A 17,618-nucleotide genomic window follows, 5' to 3' on the forward strand; every position below is an offset into this window, starting at 1 on the left:
GGCAGGCAATGCCATCAGGCAGCTGCATAGGGACTCCGAAATCTGGGGCGCCCCTAACTATCACAATATTAAGGTCTCACAGAGGCATCCTTGTTGAACCTAATGCAAATGGCAGGTGTTGAACTTTTAAGATGCCACCTCCACATATTCATCTGAGGTTCGGGAAACTTGGTATTGGTATGTGTGCGTGCATTGTGCATGCGTGCGGTGGGAGCAATAAGCTGAAATATTTGCCTGGGGTGCTGAATAACCTTGCACCGGCCCCTAACTATGGCAATACATACTGCCTACAGATAACATTAAACCGTAGAATGAATGTGTGTGCGTGTATATGTGGTGGGGAATATAGATTATAAACTCCCCTGGGGGAGGGATGCTGTGAAACATGTGTGGGCTATATAATTATCTGGTAATATATAATACATAAATGTCATGTAATACTGACAATTAACATTTGCTCAGGCCAGAATAAAAACCCTATAAGTTTTTATTAAAACGTTGTAAAATTGGAGTCAATCGAGCTTCTTAATCAGAAAATCAATATGGTCTTTGGTACAATATGATCACTAGACACATTTTTATCCCTCTAAAGCCCCGTACTCACTAGAGAATATTGTGAACAATATTGCTCAGAAGGGGCCTTGAGGCAGATGTATTAAGCCTGGAGAAGAGATAAAGTGGAAGAAGATAACGCACCATCCAATCAGCTGTGCTTAAAATATGACAATTGGGAGTTGATTGGCTGATGCATTACCTCCTTCCACTTTATCGCTTCGTCAGGCTTGATACATCTGCCCCCTTTTGAGCAATACTGCTCACAAAATCATCTAGTGTGTACACTCAAAATTGTTAATGATGCGCGCTGCCACACGTCGTTAACGCCGATTGATATCTTCTGAACATGCACGCCATGAGCACCCACCACAGTGGCCCCGTCGTTTAGTCTTTATGCAGCTTTACGAAGCTGTACAAAAATGCTTTCTATTTCATATGTGGTTTAAGCACACTATTACTACTATACGTACAGCGTGTGCATTTACAGCTGCTGCTATGTGTGTAAAATGTGGGCATTACAAATAAATGATTGTAATTGTTGCCAAATAGCATTAATTTCCCTGGTATTATTGTACTTAATATGTAAGTAGTAAAGCTATTGGCATTTATGTAAAAGCCCCAAATTGATATACGCTCATTTTAATTTGCCATTCTGGATAAATCTTACTGTAGCTAGTACGGCCCTGCTCTGTGTTACTACCTCTACGTAGCCTACTACAGGTTGAGTCTCCCTTATCCATATATTCCAAAAACCGCCTCTTTTATCATACTTTCCTCATCTCACGGCGGCCATCAGAATCCTCTTCAGCGGCATCCCCGGGCCCTAGGATGTAGTGTTCATTCTAGCACCCGCCATATTTGAAAACCCATGCAATTCCTCTTCCCTGCCTGGGGTGTCACTGTCTGCTGTAGTGCTTCTAGCACAGTGTGGTCTTTATATCACCACTGATATGCAAACCAGACCTGTGATAGATACACCCAAGCAGACAGCGACACCCCAGGCAGAGAAGAGGAACTGCATGGGTTTTCAAATATGGCGGGTGCTAGAATGAACACTAGGATGCATTGCAAGGGATCGCAGTTGACTTGCCTCCTCAGTGGAGATGCCGCTGAAGAGGATTCCAAAGACCGCCGTGGATGCCATGGGACACCGTGGATGATGGGGGACCATCGGGGCACCGCCAGGGGACCAGGTAAGTATGAAAAAACATTCCAAAATCCGCAAAAATCCTTTATCCAAAATGCTCGTGGTCCCAAGCATTCTGGATAAGGGATACTCAACCTGTATTAGCAGTAAGTATGGACAACTAAGATCGGAGTTCTATTGAAGATGGGATGTTTCCCATAGCAACCAATCAGTTTTTAGTTCTTATTCATTTAGCACATTCTAGAATAGACCTGGCCAAAAGGCAGATTGTGATCTAATAGTAGATCTCAGGGCATCCGCTGGTAGATCACAACCAAATGAACAAAAATACACTTGAACTGACATCTGAGGACTGAGAACGCCAGCTCCCAGTAATGCAGCGTGCCCCTGATGTCATGACATTACCGTAGTGCTGTGAATAGCTATGCAGCTGCTATAGATCAGCCTGGCCACGCACCCACAGACTGGCCAGGCTTTGTACTGGCACATAGGCTCCTCACAGCACTAAGTACTTCCTGAACGGCTCCTGGAGGTAGTGTGTGGGGTTTAATTGTCTGAGATGGGTGGTACAGAGGCTGTTGGAAGATGCTGCTGGAGCACAGCCTCCTCCTGATGTGTTAATGTGCCACCCTGAATATGCTGTTCCATGCTGGTGTCCTGGTTATCAGCTGCTGACTGACTAATGCAGGGACGTGCGGTGAGGTAAATGTCTGAGGAGTCCGTGGCTAGTACCAAAGCCAGATTTACACACAATATATTAGCCCAAGGTTTAATGTGGGCATTATACACAGGAGCAGCAGTATACTGTACACTGCTGGAGATATGGGGATTTTTTATGAGATATGTGTGGGAAAAGGTAGCCAGGTGAGGCACATCACCTTCCATATTCTTAGTATTTTCCATCTCCTTTATATATTTAAAACTCCAGCATATACGTGAGTATGCCAGGAAAGGTTCTGCATCACTCCACCGCACGCCATTGATTAATAGGTATAGCATAGGAAGCATAGTACCTGATTCAGAGGTGGATGCTTTGTATGTGCAGTTTATTTATTATTTATTTATTTATTAACAGTTTCTTATATAGCGCACACAGATTCCGCAGCGCTTCACAGAGTATAATTGAACATTCACATCAGTCCCTGCCCCAGTGGAGCTTATAATCTATATTCCCTACCACATGTACACACACATACACACACACACAGACATTCTAGGGTTAATTTTTGTTGGAAACCAGTTGACCTACTGTACCAGTATATTTTTGGAATGCGGGAGGAAACCGGAGTACCCGGCGTACACCCACGCAAACACCGGGAGAACATACAAACTCCGCACAGTTAGGGCCATGGTGGGAATAGAACTCATGACCTCAGTGCTGTGAGGCAGTGAGGGCTGTTTCACACAGTACGGTTCCTGCCGCACGGTGAAATCCCGTACGGCCAGGGAGCCGTGCCGCACTCAGCAGTTGTGAATGGACACTATTGTGTCCATTCACACGGGACGGCCACGGCCCGGCCGCACGGCTGCAGCCGGATCCCCCCACTGGAAGGGACGGCTGCCGGGCTGTGGCCATCCCTGCCATTATAAAATTCTGAGTGCGGCGCGGCTCCCTGACCGTACGGGATTTCACCGTGCGGCAGGAACCGTACTGTGTGAAACAGCCCTAATGCTAACCATTACACCATCCGTGATGCCTCATCAGTTGCTGATTGTTATGTATTCATATCTGCAAAAATATGCTTTCACCATCTCTACTGCCAGCGATGCCATGTACAACTATGACCGCCACCGTGCAGTTACGTTTACGTGTGCGCAGTAAGGGGTTTTCTGGCACTTTCATGCATGCGGAATAGCAAAACAAAATTTCTCAACTGAGCAAATATCAGTATACGGCCACCTCTCAATCAGGCCCACTGACAATGATAGATCTCCACTAATTACATGAACTAAAAGTAACATCCCATTTTCAATAAAACTCCGGTCTTAGTAAATTGACCCAATCGTTTGTTGGCAAGATAAAAGGCCATTTAGAAAAGGAATTAATTCCATTTTGTCCTGGCCTACGATCCAACAGTCAGCTGTCCTGTGCTCCGAGTCTGCACCCCTCTCCCCCCGTCTTTTCCTAATTGCTCTAGAATTGTTTAGATAGCTTTGTTATATATTACATATGTACTAATTTTTACTATAACTGTTCATTTGCCCAATGTGAATATATTATGCTTGAAACATCCCTTTGTCTTTTAACTTTCGAACTGTTCTCTATCCAGTCATGTAAATTTCCCCTTGTACAATACACTTATATTAACTATACGGTTATGTCTAGCATTAGTTAATACTTTTACAATATCAACATATATAACATCAATTGCACTACCAACATGTAGTATAACCTTACCACCTACTTAGAATGATGATAGTTTCATAATAACCATTTTGGGTCATGTGCTTATTTTCTACAATGTATTTCAGAGTGGTATCCCTGCCCGTCCCTTCTGTTCATAGGAAGCAATTGCGATGCAATGGCAAACATTAAGGGTATTTTGTCGGCTTTCCCCTTGAAGTACAATTTAATCTGTTCTCTTTTACAGTTTGAGGACGACAATTTTCCCCTGATTTGCTTCAAGATATTGTTGTATGCAACATACTGTACTTTGATGAGTGCAGTATTTATTGACCATTTGCCGCAAAGAATCAATCAGTTAATTACAGTGTGAGGTGCAAGTGGAGTGAATTAATTTCTTCATGTAATCATTATCCTGAGATGTAACAGTACAATCTTGCAATCTGTAACAGGAACGCATATTATATTGTCACTGGCACAATAATGTCTGCAGTTAATGAATCTATTATTATTATTATTTTTTTTAAAGTAAAATAGGATTTAGGAGCAGTTGCCCATTTGATTGATGTGTCGGAAAATGTGAATCAACATAAAAAGTAAATGAAATAAATGAGGAAGTTGAGTCTGTGAGCAGCTACGGTACAATATGTATGTACAGTACAGCACAGCCGCTGTTGTAGCATGCTGTCTGTACAATGCGAAGGTGTAACCATGCCACACAGCTGTTCCCTGTATGGGTATGGATCATTAGGTCACCAGCAAGAAGGCAGACAAGGATTAGGTCGACCACACTAGGTCGACATGCAGTAAGGTCGACCTGACTTAAGTTCAACATAGAGGAAGGTCGACATGGGTTAGGTCGACAGGGTCTTTAGGTCGACATGGGTGAGGTTGACATTGAAAAAGTCGACATGGGTGTTTCCCCCCCACACTTTTTCCCCTGAATGTCGACACAGTCAACATAAACACTAAAATGTAGCGCAGCATACATTCGCCATGCTTCGGGCACACTATTTTATTCTCCCACCAAGCACTAGTGGATGGTAGGGCATGAAATACCGCCTGTCGGCATATGTCGGCTCAAAGAACAGTAAAATACTCCATGTCAACCTTATGACTGTCAACCTAACCCATGTCCACCTTAAGTCATGTCGCCCTTCCAGCATGTTGACATTAAGCCATGTCGATCTTCCTGCATGTCGACCTACTTGCTGGTGACCTAATGACCGTATCCCCCCCTGTATTGTGTACTAAGTATACATGAATATATTATACCCCTTTCACATCGCACTTTTTAAACGGTATATTGACGTTTTTTTCCATTTTAAAACGTTTAAGGCTGCAATGGGAAAGTGCCAGAGTTGATTTACCGGTTAAAGTTAACCGGTATTTCAACACGGTTAAAAAGCAGAGTCCTACATGTTTTAAAGCCGTTTTTTTAGGCAGTTTGAACAGCTCTATTTCAATGGCTTGAAACGTGTCCCTTGGGGGTTAAACGGGTTGAATGTTTGAATGGTATTAAATGATTTTTAAAACGGTTTTCACCTGCAATGTGAAAGGTCTCAAGCAATGTTCCCTCTTATTTTACAAAGGCTGTGTGCGGCAAAAGATTTTGGCTGTGCAACTTTGGAAGGAAATTTTAATTTTTGTGCGTCACTTATATATAACTGGAAAATGATGTTCAGTATTTGTGTTAACTTTACTTCAAAATGATAATAAACATTTAAACATTCGGTACTTATGTAGTATCTGGGCGTCCGATTTTGTGATTGTATGCCTTACCTTAAGGCATACAATCAGATGCGATGCGATGCGATTTTGCATAGGATTCAATGTTAAGAAGGTCCTGTTCATTTCCCCACTATCCAAGTGGGCATAGAGTTGATTTTATATAGTGTGGCGAGCGCAGCGAGCCACCGAGCCCGAAGCGTGGCGAGCGAAGCGAGCCCCGCGAGGGGACGCATATTTCTTATTTCTTGGATAGTGGGGAAAGGAAAAGGACCCCTTTTTCCCATTGAATTCTATGTTAAAATGGACTCAGACCCTTTTAACATTGAATCCTATGGAAAAATCTTGACCATCGCATCGCATTACGATTTGGTCGCATGCGATGCGATGCGATCCGATTTCTAAATCGGACGCCCAGATACTACATAAGTACCAAACATTCAAAACACAGCACACAATGTAGTTAATGGGTGAAACACACATTAATTGAGTCCACAACTGCAAAAAGGGACCACTGCTGCTTTGTGCGCTCTGTTGTAATGTCTGTGCGCACGCTTGTTGAGTTGTGTGCACGCACACGTGCGCACAGCTTAGAGGGAACACTGGTCTCAAGGCTCTGACCCGTTTTAAAGTCCCATTTAAGAATACCGTGTCATTACCCATTTCTGCAATGTGAAAGCAGTATTAGAAACATTATTACATAACAATGTTTAGCGCCCCATACAGTATATATCAGCCTATGTCCCCTGCTCCCCCAAGTAAAAATAAAAAAAATTCATGAGAACGTGACTTTACGTAAGATACACACACAGTGCACAATACTGTAACATAACAACATCACATAGCACAGTATGTTCCCATTCACAAGTGCACACAGGAATCACCACAACAGGCTGCTAACACCTGGTGATTACAGATATACTGTACAAGCATTGTGCCTTGTTGTCATCACTACTTCCACATTCACTCTCCTTCCTCTAGGAAGCCTCAGTTATGACATCATAGAGCTTATAGTGGAAATGTCTAGTAGTAATAATAGTTGTTATATTTGTAGGACTTAATCCCTGGACACAATCTGAATGCCTCCGGGCGGGCAGGCAGGCAGGCTGGAGAAGCCATTCACAGTCTGTTGCTGGTGCAGGAGAAGGGGGAGAAGGGAGAGCCGGGGGACGTTCTCTAGTTGCCAGGATATATTTCCTTAAGTACTGCATCATGGTGACCTGTAATTGAAATTTGCCCAGCCCTACACAACTGACATAAAAAAATCATGAAATATATTTGTATATTGGATAAGTAGTAATGTTATAGTTGGAGAGTATTGATGTATTTCTGTAAAGTATTTGGTGAGCAGTGATATAATTTGCAGTCCAATGGGAATGGAATCTCTTAACCCTTTATGATCCCTTGTCCATTTAAATGGACATTGTTAAAAAATGCACTGCGCTGACTGTATAGTAATGACGGCTGCCATTCCAATTCCAATAACCATTTAAATGTCTGAAAATACAGTTTCAGCAAATCCTATCAAAATATTGAGGAAGGAATACTGCTTAGCTCCAAAAGAAGGTTCCTACTTTTGGAGCTGAGCAGTATACACCAATCTATAGGACCACAAATGTCCTTTTTGGATTTTTTCCAAAAATATTGTTGAAGGCCGTCTTTTCGCCTAAAAGAACCTGAGGTGTTCTCTTCTTATATAAAATATACATGAGCTGGTGGATATCATGATGATTTTATAAATGTTACTTGGGAGCCAACATCTTCATTCTATCATATTGCCCTGGAGACTCTTGTCTGAATTTGTGATTGTGTGATCATCTTGTTCAACTGTTGCGTCGTGCCCCTGATGAAGCCATGTTAATGATGAAACGTGTTGGGCTAATGGGCTTGTTGAGATATCCGTCTCGACCATATATCAACTGTCTAAGAGGATACTGTTTGTTAGTGATTCATTGTAATTGTATCACATCAACCTTTGCTGTATACTGCTATGCCCTGTGGGCAGTTTTATTAAATTGTTTTACTATAACTTGAATTAATCTGTTCAATAAGAAAAGGTTAAGAGTACCCTGAACCCCCCCTCTATTCCATTTCTATAACCGGGTCCTATCTAACAGGGGAGCCTATCAGGGTAGCAGCTCTTCTATTTAGTTTTATTGAGCGCAGTGTGTTTTTTATATATACACACACACATACAGAGAGAGAGAGAGAGAGAGAGAGAGAGAGAGAGATTTGCACTTCAATCCTTTAACCTCAGGGCATCAGCTGACTGGTACAACAGACCCTGCTGTGATACAGGTAACAAATATACAAGACAGAGGTAACCTCTACTGCATACCACGTAATAATAGTTGTGCAACAACACAAGAGCTATGGCCTTGTACCAAAATAAAAGAGAAACTGGCTTATCTGAAGCAACACAGGGGTCCTTCCCAATATGATTCCACCAGAGAACACAATCATTGAAATCAAATATCCTCAGGTATACTGCTCAAGAATCCAGAGTATAGGATATAGTGCATTGCAGTCAACAAACTTTGAAAACTAATAAAGAAATCAAGTAATACAGGAATACATTTTATATTAACAGACAGCTTATCTGAAGACCCTGCTGTCCACAGAGCCCACATGACTCATTGTGCTCTGTGCAGTTCCCTCAGCAGTAAGATATCAGATCACAGAATGAATCTCAAACGTGTTTTGTCTCAACAAACAATGTTCAGCCCAACACCCTATTTTGCTAAACTGATGAAATGTTTTTTTTTTCCGGCTCAGTACAACCTCTGCCAGTTTAGAGCTGGTGCAAGAAAAAAGTCCACTTATATAAGCTCATTGCAATACTCTGAAATACCTGTATTCACTGCTCCAAAAACTCTAGGCTCACTGATGCACCTACTCCACACTTGGCAAGTAATGCCTGCATACTATGGGGACACTGTGCAAATTTAGCACCTGTACAGGCGGAGTGACTGACTGGGACACGCAAGCATCTTACTCGCTGTCAGCAAGCCGATGATCAGCAGCCACCCTGCCAGTCTCCTCTTCAGGGAGATGGGCAGGGAGTGGGTGGAAGGCTGCTGCTGATGGGCAGGAAGTGAGAAGACAGACAGAGGGCTCCAACAGAACAGGGCGCGCGAGCATCTCGTGCGCTCACGCCCCCTTATGTCGGAGGACTGCAGCTGGCGGGGGATGGCGGCTCGCGACAGAATCGCCAGGAGCAGCTCAAATGAGAGCTACTCCATCTGTATATATGCACAGTTTTCGCTCACCATGCTTCGGGCATGAATGTAGTAACACTACACTCTTGGTACACTATTCTATTCTAACTATGACCCCTTGGATAATAAAGAATGATCCTAGTGGACCGGCACCAAAAAATCCTAAAAAAGTCCCGTCGACCATGGTCCCGCTGATCAGCCGCCGGTGGGAAAACATAGGCCCACTAACTGATACTAGTGGAAAAAGTGTTACTGAGGACAAGGGAAAAGCAAAACTGTTAAATGAGTTCTTCTCATCAGTATTTACTAAGGGAGAGCAGACTGTGGAACGAACATTTACCACAAACGGGACAAATAAGCCAGATCTCATTGTGGATTTCACGCCGAAGGAAATAATACTGAGGCTAAGCAAACTCAAAACAAATAAATCACCAGGGCCAGATGGGATTCATCCGAGGGTATTAATGGAATTAAGGGATGAACTAGCTACCCCCCTACATTATATCTTTAGCAAGTCACTATCGTCAGGTATAGTACCAAAAGATTGGAGAATAGCAGAGGTAGTGCCAATATTCAAAAAAGGAAAAAAGGAAGATCCCGCTAATTACAGACCCGTTAGTTTAACATCAATTGTGGGTAAACTATTTGAAGGATTTTTAAGGGATGGTATCCAGAAATATTTAGATCATCACAGTCTACTCAGTGCTAACCAACATGGGTTCGTGAAAAATCATTCATGCCAAACTAATCTACTAGGGTTCTATGAAGAGGTTAGCAAAAACCTCGATAATGGAAATGCTGTAGATGTGATTTTCCTAGATTTCGCTAAAGCATTTGATACTGTCCCACACAAGAGATTGATTAATAAAATGGAGCCTAGGATTGGGTGAAAATATCTGCAGATGGGTAGGGAATTGGCTATGTAATAGAGAACAAAGAGTGGTTGTGAATGGTGCCGTATCAGATATGATACCGGTACTAAGTGGAGTGCCCCAGGGTTCGGTTTTGGGGCCCATTTTGTTTAACATTTTTATTAACGATATTGGGATAGGGTTACTCAGCAATGTATCCATCTTTGCGGACGATACAAAACTTAGCAAAGTCATCAAATCATCAGAAGATGTCACCATGCTTCAAAATGATCTTGCAATTCTAGATGAGTGGGCAAAAAAATGGAAGATGAGGTTCAATGTAGATAAATGTAAGGTTATGCACCTTGGGAGACACAACCAGTGTGCAAGTTACAACCTTAGCGGAGAGGAACTGGGTAATTCCATACTTGAAAAGGATCTAGGAGTCCAAATAGACAGCAAACTAGGATGTAGTGCCCATTGTAACGTAGCTACAAAAAAGGCCAACACAATTCTGGCATGTATTAAGAGGGGAATGGAAACTAGGGACTCGAGGGTAATTATGCCACTATATAAAGCATTGGTGAGACCTCACCTAGAGTACGGAGTACAGTTCTGGGCCCCACACTATAAAAAGGACATGATAGAATTAGAAAAAGTCCAAAGGCGAGCAACAAAGCTTATTAGGGGAATGGAGAATTTAAGCTACGGGGAGAGATTAAGCAATTTGGGACTATTTACATTAGAAAAGATACGTTTAAGGGGGGACATGCTCAACATGTACAAGTATATCAAGGGCCAATATAAGGAACTGTCACGCACCCTCTTTTCTACTAGAAAGGAATCTAGGACGCGAGGGAATGAGTATAGATTAGAAGAAAAAAGATTTCATTCAGCTAGTAGAAAGAATTTCTTTACGGTCAGAACAGTCAAACTCTGGAACTCTCTTCCCAGAGAGGTGGTAGCGGCTGGCTCATTAAATGCGTTCAAGGCAAAGTTGGACAAACATTTACTGGAGAAAAACATCCATGGGTACAAATAAGAAATATAATTTGTCTGTAAAATACCAGAACCTACCAAATCAGCAATGGATATCTATACCAGGTTGAACTAGATGGACGCAAGTCTTTTTTCAGCCTTACCTACTATGTAACTATGTAACTATCGTTACTGCCGCTCTAGCGGCCAGAACTATCATTGCACGTCTAACTAAGCCGGGGCAACTAAGGATGGTCGACCATACCATGGTCAATCTAAACCCATTCAACCAGGAGACCGGATACCGTTCAACAGGATAACAAAAAAACTCCCAATCTTGTCGGCCCTCCCTTGCTTACCTTCCAGTTCATGGCAGTGCTGCATGGACTTCAGGACAAATCCACAGAGTTATGAGCCTAATTGTAATGTAACTTTCAGAGTAGGACTGAAAGGCCAAACATAACAGCTGCAAATAGGCCTGATTCAGACATGGAGGCAGTCTGCTCAGCTTCTGTGTTATAATATGCTAATGTATGCAGGAGGTATCTTAGGTAAATATATGTCTCCTGATTGCTTCTCTGATCCGCTGCTGCGCCCAAAGACGCGGCATGGATCAGTCTGCGCGAACATCCGTCATCTGAGTAACCCACAGGATGGCCATGTTTTCATGCCACCAGGACCAGTTAGACTGCATCACAAGACGCAAACACTAGCCTAGACACACCTCTAAAACAGGGCCGACAATCCTCCATTCCTCCATTGTCGTACCTGCCTCCAAATGGACGTAGACTGTAAATCAAGAAGTGGCTTAGGAGGCACTGTGTCCGACTATGCAGAACTCTATCTGTATATGAGTAGAATAGGCACATGCACAGCACACATCAGAGATGTACATAAACCATTGGTTGATTACATATCTGAATTAGCCTCAATGGACTCCATATAAATAGCACAGTCATCTAATGTTAGAAAACCAGTGAATCAGTACATGACATGATATAGTCAACATTATAGGACTGGTCTGAAATACCGCATCTCATTGGTCACACCTACCAAAGGAAACAGCCCACTGGCATAACTAGGGCTCCACAGCCCAAGTGGTGGCGGGTGGGAGCAGGCTCCATAAGGGCGCAGGGTCCCGGCGCTGTGACCTGGGGAGGGGAGGTGGTACCTGGGTAGCGTGAAGTGCCCGGGGGCTGTGGGTGCAGCAGCGGAGCGGGCAGTACGCAGTGTCCGGGAAGCACTGAGCGAGTGGACACTGTGGACAGCGGTGGAAGAACTTAAAAATTCAAAAGATAGGCCGGCCGCTGATTGGCTGAGAGTGCTCTCTCTCTCAGCCAATCAGTGGCCTATCTTTTGAATTTTCTAATTCTGCCACCGCTGTCCACAGTGTCCGCCTACTTAGTGCTTCCCTGACACTGCCCGCTCTGCTGCTGCACCCACAGCCCCCGGGCACTTAACGCTGCCCGGACCCCACCAGACCCCCACCTGGGGGGAGAACATTTTCTAGTTATGCCACTGAAGAAGCCCAGTATCTTTTATAGCGCTGCGGACACTTTGTGGCGCCTTATAAATAAACGTACTACTAGCTAATTGAAGAAGTGGATAATCTAGGCTGCAAACAGGATAACAAAGGGCAAATTCTATAAAAACGTATGGGATACACGTTGCTGATTTAAAAAATATAAATAAAAAAAAGTATTTAGCAATAATTCCTGGTTAGGTCCAGGTGCATATAGTAAAGCTGAAATTGCGGCATCAATATTAATCTCTCCAAGCCACCTGTATCTCATCTGTAGCCGCCAACTTCTATTAGATTAAAGCTAATGTAATTCACGCTATGAATGATAACTAGCGCAGAGTGGCTATCTAGGTTGATTTATGCAATACAGAAAGTGTGCCCTGAGTTCACAACAATAAATACATTGATCAGCCCCGGAATTGTTCAGTAAACACAAAGATTAATTATATTCAGCGGCCTGTTTTTTTTTTTTTTAAAGGCAACACAATACACAAAGGCTGTAATTACTGAAAATTGCCTGAAATTAAGCACAATAGAAAATAAATGACGCCTATTGACACAACCTTCGTTTGAACTTTTTTTTTTTGATCAATACAGACTTTTCTGCTTTGAATTAAAAAAAAAAATCCAAAATAATAATAAAGAGGGAAAAATGTTATTGCTGTCGCCTTTTAATGCCTTAAGTGGAAATCGTCATTTGGAGGGTGGTTATTACAGCACATTTATGTGGTGCACTTATCCCAGGGTCAGATGCAGGCGGGCAGAAATGGGATGCTCAGTCCAGAGAAATGCCAAATGAGAGATTTTCAGTAATGCTTTTCAGTAGCTTTTACCACGTATGTAAGTGTGACTTTTTCTTCAGTATATTAAATAAAAAATGTGACCTTCAGCCAAAATATCTGTCTTAAAAAAAAAAAAAAACTTGGATACATTAATTCAGATTTGTAAACTTTAAACTGAACATAGTTAAACGCCATTTTAAGGCACTCTATAATGGGGAATGCCATACCTTATATTACACGGCCATCAATCCCCTCACATGTACAAAGCCCTTCTCATCCAACACTTTCTGAGTCTTTCCGAGTGAAGCAATAAGATGAGGTCATGGCCTCTGCTCGGCACTGAGACCCCTGTGGACAGGCACTAAATTATCAGGTACTGTTTCTGTCCATTTCCTTTATCTCCAATCAGAGTAAGAGTGTCTGGCCACTGACCTCTTCTATGTTTTTGCAATGCTACACAACTGGAATTTCTTTTCTGTATTGTCAGTGTTGTACATAGCTCCCTGTACCGTATTCTGGTACAGGCTGAGTATCCCTTATCCAAATATCCGTTATCCAAAATATTCCGAAAACCATACTTTCCAGAAGTGAAAAAAAAAATTCTTGCTAAAAAACTTACTGGGGACATTTGTACCAGCCCTACTGGGGACATGATATGTAACTGACACTACTGGGGACATCTGTAACCGCACTACTGAGGACATGATATGAAACTGGCACTAATGGGGACATCTGTAACAGCACTACTGAGGACATGATATGTAACTGGCACTACTGGGGACATCTGTAACAGCGCTACTGAGGACATGATATGTAACTGGCACTACTGGGGACATCTGTAACAGCGCTACTGGGGACATGATATGTAACTGGCACTAATGGGGACATCTGTAACAGCACTACTGAGGACATATGTAACTGGCACTACTGGGGACATCTGTAACAGCACTACTGAGGACATATGTAACTGGCACTAATGGGGACATCTGTAACAGCACTACTGAGGACATGATATGTAACTGGCACTACTGGGGACATCTGTAACAGCGCTACTGGGGACATGATATGTAACTGGCACTAATGGGGACATCTGTAACAGCACTACTGAGGACATATGTAACTGGCACTACTGGGGACATCTGTAACAGCACTACTGAGGACATATGTAACTGGCACTAATGGGGACATCTGTAACAGCACTACTGAGGACATGATATGTAACTGGCACTAATGGGGACATCTGTAACAGCACTACTGAGGACATATGTAACTGGCACTAATGGGGACATCTGTAAAAGCACTACTGAGGACGTGATATGTAACTGGCACTAATGGGGACATGATATGTAACTGGCACTACTGGGGACATCTGTACCAGCACTACTGAGGACATGATATGTAACTGGCACTACTGGGGACATCTGTACCAGCACTACTGAGGACATGATATGTAACTGGCACTAATGGGGACATCTGTAACAGCACTACTGAGGACATATGTAACTGGCACTACTGGGGACATCTGTAACAGCACTACTGAGGACATTTGTACCAGCAGTACTGAGGACATGATATGTAACTGGCACTACTGGGGACATCTGTACCAGCACTACTGAGGACAGGACTAAATATGTGCAAGACAATGATTGCCTGATATAGTACACAAACTTTGTTTCATGTTTTGAAACCTTGTTTTATGCACAAACAAAATGTGCATGTATTTCATGTGGTTGATGTGTTTATACAGCATAAATGCAATATACTTCAAGATACATCATGGAAATACAGTATAATAAAATATTCTGAAATACGGAATAATCCATTATCCTAAATTCTCCTGGTCCGGAGCATGTTGGATAATGGATACTCAACCTGTATATGATTAAACTGTTGTAAAGTCAGTAGAAAGGATACATATACAGTACATTATAAACACATACATATAAATGCCACTTTAACCAACTAAACTGGCTAAAAGAAAAAAAAGTGTTACTACATGAAGATAGAGTTCATACGTATTACATGACTCGCAAGATTTTGGCTCTGATGAGAACAGCAGTCACACACTAGTAACTATACACATTAGCAAGCGATAGAGCAGGACGTAGAAACAAGCAGCAGGCATAGGAATTATGAATAAAAACTAGTTGCTATACTAATCCATTACTACAAAGCAATGCAACTTGCAAACAAAAGACAGAATACCTAATTATTCTGGTCCACAACCCAACCATTAAATCACACTACGGGTATATTAAATGCGGGCAGCGAGCCCCTGACGGTGAGCTATGGCGGCGAGCAGTGCCGATAGCTCGCCGTCAGATTATTCAACGGCCTTCCCTTCACTTGCCATTTCCCCCTCACCTGTTCCCTGAGGCAATGTGGAAATGGTTAGTGCGGCCATCAAAATGGCAGGGCTTGACACAAAAAGCAGAGGGCTCATTGCATTTGCAGCAAACCTTGCCGTTTAAGGGATGTCAGAGGATCGCAAGGATTTTGCCGGATCATTGAATACAGCGAGCGGCTGGCGAGGGGGTTTAACGGCGAGGATGGCTTGTTTTCGGCGGCCCTAATTGAAAACATCCAACCTCACTGAACAAACCCCCTCACTGGCGGCATTGAATATACCTATAGGTGAACTTAGTAAGAGGCAGTGACTGGTGAAGTCTGGTAATTGAGGTGAACTTACAATATTTAAGAGGTACCGTATTAACATACAGTACCGTATTTTTCGGACTATAAGGCGCACCTAACAGCCTTACATTTTCATCAAAATAGGCCGTGCGCCTTATAATCAGGTGCGCCTTATGTGTGCACTGAGTTTGACTGTCGGACCATTTCCTGCTGACACCGGGACGTAATACGTACACTACGTATTACGTACACTGCAATGACCCCAGACAATGGCACCAGTGAAGAGACATGCTGTTTTAGCATGCGCCTTATAATACGGTGCACCTTATGTATGGGTCAAGTACAGAAATAGAACCATAATTAAGACTGTGCCTTATAGTCCGGTGCGCCTTATAGTGCAGAAAATAAGGTATATATATATATATTAAATCGACATAAATTGCAGATGAAAACTGGACAGGTAAAAGGAAAAGAGCCGCAGAAGAGATGAATCTGAATCTCTACAGCAAACCTTAAGATCTCCACTACAGGAATCTGCAACGTAATTTAACATTGTTACACTGCTGAATAATTGATATGCAAGTCACTCAAAGTAGCAAAGAAATTGTCAGCTTCCAACTGATATGGAAGCCATTAAAGAAGGGGAAAATTGGACACATTTGTAGAACCAGTGCAAATAAGTGTATGACTGTCACATTGTGCATTGGAAACCCAACAGGGGAGGACAATGCATGCCACAGGATAAAGCATCCCTCTGACAGGCTCTAAGCCGGTGCCTCCTGTACCCTGCAATGATGGGAATGGTAAAAAGCTAATTGGGGGTCAGTGCTGCATGTTAAATTGGTATAAACTGTGACTGAAAACTTTAGGGGTCACTATGTGACATTGAGCTGATACAGAACACATAGGTGATGCATTTCAAAGTAATGTGCCTATTAATTCTGCAGTTCTAATGGACACGGCTTTACAGCAAAATGCAATGAGCACATGGCAACCAGGACTGGTGGTAAATGCAATGATGACCCCATTGTTTGGTGCCATCATCTGACCACACTGGTTGTGCCTGTATCATCTGAATTGGCCAAATTGGAGCTTCAACTCCCTATATAGGAAACATTTAGAGGCTGATCCATAATGTGAGAAGCAAACATAGAGAAACAAAGCAGGCAATAGCCCAGCATTATGCATTATACCCCCTTCTACATAGTTCTTGGGATAACAAAGATATGTGTGTGAGGGAGGAGGAAATGCAGAGATGTACTAAGAAAGTGCTAAGTTATTAATAAGTCAATGTTAATCAATAATAAGTCTAAGGAAGCCTTATACAGATATAGCCACGCTCATCGCAGGTGCAACATGTGTGGGGAAAGGCGTACACCCTCCGTCGTGGTTGAGACAAGTTGCGCCGAGAGGACACTAACTGCCATACGTAGGCCATATCGTAGGCAAAATGGGCGTGGCTACATCTGTATGTCTTGAGCAGAGCTGTATAAAATGTAACCCATTTCATATGATGAATTGGTTCTGTTTATTCAATCTCACTCCATTTGGTGTAAAGGGGCCCCATACACTTGTGCAATGTGGGCCCACGATTTTGATGCATTGGGCCGACAAATCATGTAAAATCTGTCAAATCCTGAGACGTTTAATCACAATCCCGATGCGCTGTCCCATGTGTGGTACATTGTAGCCAGAGATGGTCACTGCTGCAGCAAGGATGTACCGTATCCTGGAGTGGTAAATGAGATCACATGAGATACGTCATGTGCAAAATGACCGCACACGAGGTGTTGCATGTGATCGGGATATGGTCACTACTGTAGGTCGACTTCCATTGGGTCAACCGCTAAAGGTCGACA

General features: G+C 42.8%; 1 protein-coding gene across 5 annotated transcripts in view; it reads right to left on the reverse strand.

Annotated features, from left to right (window-relative positions):
- The window catches only part of IPO11 (importin 11), a 376,178-nt gene that overhangs the window by 102,730 nt on the left and 255,830 nt on the right, over positions 1–17,618 (reverse strand). The gene's annotated exons all lie outside the window — the stretch shown is intronic.

The sequence above is a fragment of the Crinia signifera genome, chromosome 1 (assembly GCF_055691185.1).
Source record: "Crinia signifera chromosome 1, ASM5569118v1, whole genome shotgun sequence".
Lineage (NCBI taxonomy): Eukaryota > Metazoa > Chordata > Amphibia > Anura > Myobatrachidae > Crinia > Crinia signifera.